The following is an 8243-nucleotide window of genomic DNA, read 5'->3' on the forward strand; positions in this document are numbered from 1 at the left end:
CAAGAAAGTGACAAGTTCCACTAGTACTTTTTCTGTCCACACGACAACCACCAAAATCCGCATCCGAATATCCATATAAAGCAAATTCACAAGATCTAGCATACCAAAGACCATAGTCTAATGTACCATTCAGATACCTAAAAATTCTTTTAACAGCATTTAAATGTGATTCTTTTGGACAAGATTGAAATCTAGCACACAAGCAAACAGCAAACATAATATCAGGTCTACTTGCGGTTAAATAGAGTAGGCTTCCGATCATACCTCTATAATGCTTTTCATCCACATGATTACCTTCTTCATCTTTGTCAAGCTTTGTAGAAGTGCACATTGGAGTTCCAACTTGCTTTGAGTCCTCCATGCCAAACCTTTTCAGCAATTCCTTGGTATATTTTGCTTGATTTATAAAAATTCCCTCAAGAGCTTGATGTATTTGAAGTCCAAGGAAGAAATTTAATTCTCCCATCATAATCATTTCAAATTCACTTTGCATAATGGTGGAAAAATCCTTGCATAGATACTCATTAGTAGCACCAAAAAAAATATCATCTACATATAATTGCACAATAAGAAGATCATCTACATATATTAGCATTGTGTCTAACTACCCACATGCATTTCATTCCTCTGTTCTGATTTCTTTTCACATAGCAATCTTCTTTCAAATGCCCTTTTTGACAACAAAAACCACACATAATGTAAGAGTCCTTAACATGTACTGGTTTGACATATCTCAATCCATTTCTTCTATATGTTGTGAAACCATGTGCATTTTTGTTGTGTGCAATTGTTCTTTGATGAGCAGTAAGAAAGGTAGATGACATGTTCTTTTTGAGAAAATCTTGCTTTCTTGCTTTCAAAGTCTCATCCAAGTTGTCCATTCTTTTCTTCAAATCACCATGTCTTTCCTTCAGCATTTCACAAATACTTGTCTTTCTATCAAGCTCATTTTGAACATCAAATCCGGCTCTTACAAGACATTCATTGTCAGTCTTTAATTGTTTATTTTGTTGAAGAAGACTTGCATTTTCATGAATGAGAAAAGTAATTTTCTGTTTTAACTGCTTGTTTTTATCATAAGATTCCTTCAAGGCATTATGCAGTTTTTCAACAAATGATTCAAGATCATCATCTTCTTCATCATCACTTTCAGATTGAGAGTGTATGGAAGTTACCTCATTATCTCCAATAGCCATGAAAGCCATTTGAGCTGATTCTTCCTCTTCTTCAACTTCCCCTTCAGAGTTGCATTCATTCCATGTAATCTGGAAGTTATTGAACCTTGGCTTTCGATCAGCTTTTCCATCTTTCTTTTTCTTTACAGAGCATTCGTTTGCGTAGTGTCCAGGCTGTCCACACTCGTAGCATTTGTCCACTTGCTTCTTGTTGAATTCTTGTTTTCCTTTGTTCCTTGCATTTGATGAATAATTTTGGAATTGATTGCTAGGTCCTCCCCTTCTAAACTTCCTTTTATTCAAGATTCTCTTGAAGCCCCTTGTGATGAGAGCAAGATCATTATCATCACCATCCGAGTCTTCATCATCCAAGTGAGCTGGATCATCTTCACCTTGAGTAGTCTTTAGAGCAATGTTTCTCTTTGCTCTAGCATCCTCTTCCTCCTGCACTTTAGATTTCAACTTCAACTCATAAGAGGTTAGTGAGTTAATGAGAGATTCAATAGGCACAGAATTTAAATCCTTAGCCTCCTCTATTGCAGTCACTTTATTTTCCCATTCTTTGCCCAATGCATTGAGAATTTTTCTGTTCTTCTCTCCCAAGGTGTACTCTTTGCCGAACACCTCGAGATCTTTGATCAAGTCATTGAACCTGCAATACATTTTGTCAATATCCTCAAGAGGTTCAATTTTAAATGATTCATACTTTGTGACCAAGATGGCCTTTTTCTGTTCTCTCACATTGTCACCACCCTCATGGATTTCTCTTAACTTATCCCACATTTCTTTGGCTGATTTACAGCCTTTCACTCTAATTGATTCATTTGAATCTAAGGCACTATAAAGAACATTCATGGCCTTGGCATTCAATGTGAGGTTAGTCCTATCTTGAGCATTCATTTCAGCTCTCATTTTTGGCCGAAACAGCCCTGTATCTGCATCAAGAAAGTTAGCTTCATGCGGTCCTTCACTCACAATAAACCATAGCTCAATATCAATAGATTATAAAAAGATAATCATCATTTCTTTCCAGCTAACATAATTGGAGCCACTGAACATGGGAGGCCTAGTAACAGATTGCCCCTCAACAAACATAGCATGACTGGTTGTCATCTTTACTCCAAGCCGTTAGAGCTTAATCTCAAGGAGACCAAGCTCTGATACCAATTGTAAGTCCCAAAGACAACCAAGAGGGGGGGTGAATTGGGTTGATTAAAATCTTAACCAAATTTATGCACTTTTTCTTTAATAAAAATTTACCTTCTTTTCTAGTAATGATCAATCAAATAGATTAGAAGAAGAGAGCAATATTGATTCGAAAAACAAGTATAGATAAGCAATGAGAATTTTATTAAACAAAAAAGAATAAGATAGAATATCAAACCGATTGTCTACCAAGCTTTCCTCAAACTTGAAAACCAATCACTAGGTTGAGCAACTTCTCTTTGATGAAAGATGATCAACTAGATGTACAATGGAGGGAGCACTTCCTCCTTGCCCTAAGCCTCACTTAGTCAAGCTAAGAAGTTTTACAATCACTCAGATAACCCTCAATAAAGCTACACTAATGAAACTTTCAACCACAAGAGAAATGCTCACAAGAAATTCACACCACTTGGAGAACAAATCTAGCTTTGGAGACTATTTTCTAGCTAAAATATCTCTTGAGATCTTGTAGACCAAGTATACAAAAGTCCCCACTTCGTTCAGAACAGTTTGATTTTAAAGGGGAACAGAAATGGATTTCATTAAAGCTTCCAACGGATAGAAGGCAGATGAAGAGTCAGCTAGCCGTTGGGGCTTTCGGACGTCCGATGATCAGATTATCGTCCGAACCAATCGTCCGAAAACAGCCAAGATGAAGTTCGGACGTCCGATGAGTTTTTGTCGTCCGACAGTACAGCGTCCGATCGTAGGCCGAGAGTTGACAAGTTATCTTGGAATTTTTCGGACGTCCGATCTGGTTGATATGCGTCCGAGGTGTGCGTCCGATCCTTCCGGACGTCCGATGCTTCCTTATGAGCGTCCGACAGAGCTTCCTTCCTGATGTTCTTTATCCTTTCGGACGTCCGACAGATTCCTTTCGGCCGTCCGACATGAGTGTCCTGTTTTTGCTTCTTCTTTTGGTTGATTTGCATTTCATGACATTTTAGTACCTGATTCTTTGATAGGCAAAAACACTTATATTTGAAGAAGGTTAGATAGATATTTCAAAGAACTTTTGTGATCATCAAAACCAAGAATAACAAATACATTCAAAATTCTAATAAAAAGGCCATCAAGTCGACCTCTCCATAATTCCTTCCATTTTAGCTCCTGTTAAAGAAAGCAAGTCTAACGGGGTGAACGGATGCTCATGAGGCCAAGAAAACATGCAAGACAAGTAATTCAATAATAATAGCACTTACACAATAGTGAAAACTATAACATTCAAGGAATTTCACAATTTATAATAAACACCTTTGAGTAGGATGCAGAAGCTCTCCGGAGCTAATGATTTCTTATTTTGCCCAAATTCAATTTTAATACCTTCCCATGACGACACCCCATTCCCCGGGTAGGTAATTGAGTTCGTAGCCCTTCACGTATTCCATGTATGTTTCTGAGACGACTCGAGAGGTACCTCCTACCCAAATCGGTGTGGTACTTACTATCGTTCAGTTTATAGTTCTGAGACGATTCGAGAGGTACCTCCCACCAAATCGGTGTGGTACTTACTATCATGCAGAGGTCAATGAGACATCGCTCCAATCGACTTAGAATGCTTTAGGGTTCTGAGACGATTCGAGAGGTACCTCCCACCCGGATCGGTGTGGTACTTGCTATCGTTCAAAAGTCTAGGGTACTGAGACGACTCCAGAGGTACCTCCCACCCGGATCGGTGTGGTACTTACAGTCGTTCAGTTAATAGGTCTGAGACGATTCGAGCGATACCTCCCATCAAATTGGTGTGGTATTTGCTATCATTCAGAGGTCGATGAGACATCGTTCCAATCGACTTATGCAGCCATAGCATATTTTCCAAATCAAGTCATGTCAGGTCAGCAAGTCAGGTCAGGTCAAGCAAGTCAAGTCGGGTCAAACATGAGTCATTTATTTCAAATGAGAACGAGTGCGATAAAGTACACACTCGATTCGGCAAGTTTACGTATCATGTATAACACTTGTACAACTAATATCTCAATCACATAAGCATTTAACACATACTTGACACTCACTAAGTCAACCAAGGAGAAATGTTACTTGAAGTTCAAGCGTCTACCGTAGGATCCTCTTGAAGGTCCTCGTGCGAGCCTGAGCAATTAATAGTGAGCAATCACTTATAAACCCCAATTATCAAGAAAGATTGCACGCTTGTACAATCCTAGAAAATTTCACTAAAATGAGCCTAAATTACTCGCGAATTAAGGCTCAAAAGTGGGGTTTTAAGGTACAAGAGAAATTTAGTTTTCATCTTCGAAATCAAGTATAAAACGTTCAAGTGATATTAAGGGAAAAAGGAGAATTCGAAAAAAACTCCATTTCCTTAAGTTCTGAAAATTTCAGTTTTGATATGAGATCTTTGAAAAATCGTATCTCACTCTTTACAAGTCCAAAATTAGAAAACTTGGTACCGTTGGAAACCTTTTAGAAAGTAATAAAAGTTCTTAGAAGACAATTTTCCATGATTCCAAACGGAAGGTATTCAAAAATTAGCTCAAAGTTGCTGTTTTGGGGCACTTAAGGCAAGTTTAGGTTGGTTTTTGACCAACTTTGAAAGTTGCTGTTTTGGGGCACTTAAGGCAAGTTTAGGTTGGTTTTTGGCCAACTTTGAAAATTCGGCAAAATTCACTTGATTTGAACTAACCTCTGAAATTTGGAACTCTATTAGAGTTGCAATCCAAGTTTAAAACAAAATAAATGGAACAAGATTCGGAGTTTTGAGCACCAAGATATGGCAGCTCAAATTTACTAAGATTTCCTTGTTAATCAAGGGTTTTCCAAACTCAAATCATGAACTTTGGAAGTTTAGTTGAGCAGCGAAACGGACTCGAAATGGTACCAAATTTAGCAGTATAATACTACCATATAGGGACTATTTCTATGCAAAATTTCGTACAAAAATACGTTCGGAAAGATGGTTAACAAAACCACTAAAGTTCCAAGGAGTTCCAAGGCAAATCTGCCTTGGACTTCCGTTTTTCCGTTTTCAAGCATTTGGCCAAGGAAAATTCCTCAAACATGGTTCATTGGTGTAGACAAGGTCTAATAATCATCCAAGGTGTGTTTGGTAGGTAATTTACACCAAAACTTTCAAATAGTAAGGCCCAAATCAATATTGGTTACAATCTGTCCAAAATGAGGGTTTTCGCCTACAGAGTCGGTTGCGACATCTGGTCATAAATTACTCATTTCAACTCAGAATTGAGCATGGTTGGCTGCGTTGAAAACTAGATCCCTAAGGCTACAATTTCATAGAAGAAATCGTTTCCAAAATCTGTCCACAACTAACTCATTTTTGAGCATTAACTCGCTGTTCAAAACAGGGTTCCAGTGTACACGAGAAACAGGACAGTCATGTTTAAATGATTGGTACGGACTGCTCAAGTGGAATCAGAATATGAATTTTATACCGTTGGAAAGCTAGGAATGTCTAGTTTCCAGTGCCACAAACGGCACTCGATTTTGACATCGGAGTAAAAAGTTATAGCCGAAAGAAAAAGACTGCCTGGGCAGTTACGGGAACCATTTTCCAGTTTTCTAAGCTTTCGAAATCAACACATTTGGGTGACCAAATCATGTTATTTTTCAATGAAAATTTTTACACACTCAATATAACATGTATACATCATAAATAATCCATTAGAACCTCAAAATTTTGCATCAAAGTGCATGAACATAGCAGGGGCAAAATGATCACTTTTGGTCATTGCACCATCCTTAAGTTTCTATCGACAACCCAACATTATTTCACTAATTTAAGCACCAAACTAACATTCATAACATCATCATTCACCAAATCAGTCCATCCATCAAATGTGGGAGTTCATAGAGCCCACACAACCATTTTTCCAACATAAACAAGCTACCCGTATGCATGCATAAGCCTAGATGTGCAATAGAAGTTCCATAAATCAAGATTATCAAGGTTGATTGTTACTTACTTTTGTTGATGACTTAAACAGAAATTTCTGTCCTCTTAGAGCTCACAAAAACAGTGGAAAAGCAAGCTCTTTGGTAGCTTAAGATAATCCCCAAATGCTTAGCAAAGTGTGGTTGAAGTTGGAGGTGATTTGGTGAGGATTTAGTAAAGAAATGGAAAAGAAATTTAAGCTGTTTTTCTCTTCCTCTTGGTCGGCTGTTTGGAGCAGGAAAAGAAGAGCTAATGCTGATGGTAAGCTTCCGTGAGAAGCTTTAGAATTTGGCCAAAGTTGTTTCAAAAGTCAACTAGGAATAGTGCGCGTACGCGAGCGTTTTGTGCTCGATTCCTCTTAAGTTTGTTGCACTAGTGTACTAAACCTCTAATGCACTTACATTCATATCATCATTATTCACTCTTAGTAGTCCCAAAATAAAAATCTAAGGTCCTTCAATTAATCGCGCGCGTAAAAACGCGTACTTCCAATTTATACGCGATAGAGCGAAATCTCTAAGAAATTCTTATAACGATGATATAATTAACTAACACTTGAGCACTTAAACATAAAAATACCTATTTTAAGACTAATGTTTAAGTCTCCAATTTTTCAAGTTTATTGTATCCTCAAATCGATTATTAACTCCAATCATGTATTCACTATTCTCACTTAACGAGCCTTCAAAAATTAAATTTTGAAACGAGTCACTTTAAAAATATAAATAAATTATAGACCCATGTAATTAGGTCTAAAGAGCTTAGAAAATAATATTCTGAGTAAATGGCCAAGTAAATAATTAAATAAGCTAGAAATAGGAAATTAAATAAGTAAATTTTGCGAGTCCTCACATTTATTGTTGTATGCATATCCTGCGCACATCAATTATCTTTTACAATTTTTTATTATTAGAATTTTGTGCACGCATCTAATTCAATTTCCATCTAATTCACATCTCATGTCATCTTGAATTCTTTAATATTACTATTTGAAAGTTAAGGGATCATATTGCTCAAAACTCCAAGCATATGGACCAAAAATACAAACCGTTAGCCATTCTAATTTTCTGTGCATTGCCCTAAAATTGCACAAAATTCAAAACATTGCGACCATGTTTGAAATGGCCAAAAAATTTTTGATTGCTTACGCAAAAAAGTCATAGAATAGGGACCAAAATTGTAATTTTCTCAAAAATAAAATCCATTATATTTCTAAACCAATATGTAGAGAAAAGGGCAAAAATCCATACTGATAGTGGTGTTTGTGATCTGAATTTTGATTGTAATCCCAGAATATGGATCAAACACATCTTTAGCTTTGTTACAAGATTTGGTTAAGCTAAATTTGGACAAACTATGTGCTTGAATGACATGAAATTTAAACCAAGAATTTTATGGCTACTAGTTTAATTGAATACTCCAAGACAATATAAGATCGGCACCATTTATGGTAAAATGTAATCATAAAATTTTGGGATACGATTGGCCATCTCAATTGAGTTGGCAAGGACAGTCATCTCGATGTTGAAAATACTAGTTCTGGACTATCCTAATTTTATGAAGAAAACCTAAGTATATCATATAGAATTAATTAAACTCTTAAGGGCACATCAGAGAAAAGCTAAAGGTGCTCTTAAGAAATCTGGTATCCACCTACTTTTTTTTATACGACTTGCACCTATTTGAGTGCACACAATTTCTTGTCTACGTGTAGCTTTCACTACATTTAGATGATTACACAAAGACAAACGGAATTAGGACAGGCGCTGTTGTATTCTGTTCGGCCCTATCTGGATATTATATATGTTATAATATTTGGTGTAGAACTAGATTATATTATACCGAATATATGGGAACTATTTTATTTATTTACATCAATTTTTTTACTAATATATTATAGAAAATTTGGGTGATGTTATTTATACCCTCCTTATGTTATTTACACTTCCACTGTC

This window comes from Coffea arabica, chromosome 3e, assembly GCF_036785885.1.
Source record: "Coffea arabica cultivar ET-39 chromosome 3e, Coffea Arabica ET-39 HiFi, whole genome shotgun sequence".
Taxonomy (NCBI): domain Eukaryota; kingdom Viridiplantae; phylum Streptophyta; class Magnoliopsida; order Gentianales; family Rubiaceae; genus Coffea; species Coffea arabica.